The following is a 3146-nucleotide window of genomic DNA, read 5'->3' on the forward strand; positions in this document are numbered from 1 at the left end:
CCAATCTTTACGCAAATTATTCATACTTTATTCTTGCCAAATAAATAGCATCGAACCAACAAGGCAACGTTTGGAATCACTCTATATCACCAACATCGAAACCAACTTCACAGGCTGGATCAAATGAAACAAACGATTCCAAAAGTCGCTCAAACAAAAAGTGAGGATTTTAACACATCCAACTATCTAAACAGATATATCAAATATCATTAAACTAACCAGCACATCAAAAACTGGAAGCAAAACATTGATCAAAGTTCAAACCGACACTGAAGGTCAGATAAAACAACATTCTAAGTACTCTGAATAATTTCGGAAAAAGCAAAACAGTTTCAAAATAATTACAAACAAGAAAAATATCCTAGGAAGGGGGAGGAGCATTCTCAGCATGCTCCTCATCGGCCTCAATTTCTGCAAGTTCACCATTAATCACCACTTTGGTCACATCAAGCTTCTCCACAGCAAAATTAAGAGAAAACAATTGAACCTGACTGACAGCACGGTCAAACCCTACGAAAAATATTTCGAGCACTTCCTCCTCTAGCTCGTGGATCCGAGAGGTGATTTCTCCTTTATTCTTATCATTCTCTTTAATTTCAGCCTACAAGAGACGAATCTGGTCCTGCAACCTTGAAACTTCTTCTTCTCCACTCTTTACCTTTCCGGTCAAATCAATGATCACTTCGTCCCTCTCCCTCAAAGACTGCTCTAGCCTAACCACCTTATCTACAGCGATTTGTTGCTCCGAAGCCAGCAACTCAGTAGTATGCTCGACACATAACAAACGGGAAGCAACAACCTAAAAGACAAAACAAAAAGCAGCATCAGCGCATCTCAAGTTCAAATACAATAAAAACAGGTACTGTTCGTAAAAAGATTACCTGGACAAACTTTCCCATTGCCTCAATACAGTATGCCGGGTCAAACCCATATCCCCAGGATATTGGGAAACACGGTCAGAAAGCTCGGAGATAAGGTACTGGTCACTCTAGACGGAATGAGGATTAGCCTCATCAATGTAACCGTGAAGCTTTCTTTGTCTCTCAAAAACAGACTTGCCAGTAAAATCCCCTTCAGAAAGAACTTCGAGCGACTTCTCAGAGTCAAGTTTTCTCCTTTTTGGAGAAAGAGGGAGCTGGGCAGAAGAATACGCCACGTCCCCACCCCATTCCCTTGCCATACCTGATACGCTACCAGCCTTATCACCTTTCTTTTTCAAAAACGATTGAAGGTGGAAAGTACTCAAATTCGGAACCCTTCCACCTGCAACATGCAAATTTCAAATAAAAAATCATTCACACTAAACAAAGGCAAATAAACAAGTACTTAATACCTATATATGCTTCCAACCCTTCCCTATCATTTCCTTCATCATACTTAAGCAATTTTGGAATAGACAAACATTCACCCTCCGCAAAACACTCAATTAAAAAATTCAGAAATATATTCTCTTCCTCACTCCTCTCAACAGAATCCAAAATCTGCATTGGCTTCGGACACCAATACAATGAAAATATTTCAACAAGTTTGTCATCCAAGTAAAACGGATATTCAGTCTCACAAGAACGAACCTTCACAAACATGGCTTTGAATTTTTTAAAAGATGATTTGTAAAGAAGAAAAATAGAGCGGCCCAGATAGCTACTCAGAAAAACCCACAACCCTTTTCGAACCCCTTTTGATTGAAACAGTGAAAAGAAAACATTCAATGAAGACGAAAAACTCAGAAAGTTCATCAAACATTGAAAAGCCTTAAAAAATACCCAAGAATTGGGATGTAACTGGGATGGAGCACAGTTGAGTTGGGTCAAAACATTACACTCGAAATCAGTAAAAGAAAATCTCAGAAAAAGCTCGGAAAAACACGGAGTATACATGTAGAAATAACTCCAGTCACCCCTCCTTTCACAAACCTTCTCATCACTATTGCAAGGCACTAATTTGACACCTATGCCAGATCCCTCTTTTGACAACTTCAAAGACCTAACTTCACGAAGAGACTCCTCATCACAATAAAAAGAAACGCGGGTCTTAATGTCTACGTGTACCCACTGGTAGGGATTCTCACTTTTCACCTCTACTACCTTTTTCTTTTCCTTTTCTCCCTCTTTTCCTCTCTCTCTCTAACCATTGTGGAGACGAAACGACAAAAAAGAAAAACAGGAAGACTAACCTTTCGCAGTCATGTTTCGCTCACTTAAGCAAAGACCACCGGGATAAAAACTTCGTGCAGTTTTCCAAGGGAAAAACTGTAATAAAGGAGCACAATAACCCACTCACTAAGTGGGTAACTCAAAAAGCGTAACTGTTCACATACCAAGGCGATTTCCAAGGCCCAAACCCAAGTGAAAAGATAACGGTTTCCCAAGAAAATTTATTACATGGATTTATGTGGAAGATAAATAAAATGCCCAAGCTTGAAAGAACTATCACACGTTGAGCTTGGGGGCTGGGGTTATTAACAAAAATCGAGGTATAACCACATTCTAAAGCTCAACTTGCTAAAACATGAAAATCGCAAGTCAAGCTTGGGGGCTATGTAACGTAACCCTCAAACATAGGATAAAGCCGAGTTATACCTTGGTCAGCCTATACCAAACCAAAACGATAAGGTCTCCCAACGTATCCAAATATTTTCCAAAGATCTCGCCCGCACGTGTTTACATCGGTCACAAAAATCTCGGCACTTACCGATGAACAAATCAACCCGAAACACATTATAAATAAGACTAATGGGTGACCATAGGATTCATTCAGCAACAACGCACTACTATACAAACGACTTGTATTCCGAACACTTTCTCCTTTTATAATTCTTTACTGACTTGAGTGTCGGAGTCCTTTTTGCAGGTACCACGCTCGGGTCCGAGTTCACGAGGATATCCCCGATTCGGCTACAGTCATTAAGCACACCACGATCAACGAGGAGCCGACGTATAGCTCGGAAGGAGTATCCTTGCAAGAACACAAATTATTACTAATTAAATACTGGTAAAAAATGATAATATATGTTGACAATGTAATATTATTATAGAGGAATATTAGAGGGCAATGTCATTAATGTTTAAAAGCATGAGATAAAATATGTGATTAAATTACTGGATTAAAAAAATTAAATTTAAAAATTGAGTTTATAACTAAATGAT

General features: G+C 39.0%; 1 pseudogene; it reads left to right on the top strand.

Annotated features, from left to right (window-relative positions):
- The window catches only part of LOC107637160, a 3966-nt pseudogene continuing 3552 nt past the window's right edge, over window positions 2733-3146 (top strand).

The sequence above is a fragment of the Arachis ipaensis genome, chromosome B04 (genome assembly GCF_000816755.2).
Source record: "Arachis ipaensis cultivar K30076 chromosome B04, Araip1.1, whole genome shotgun sequence".
Taxonomy (NCBI): Eukaryota; Viridiplantae; Streptophyta; class Magnoliopsida; order Fabales; family Fabaceae; genus Arachis; species Arachis ipaensis.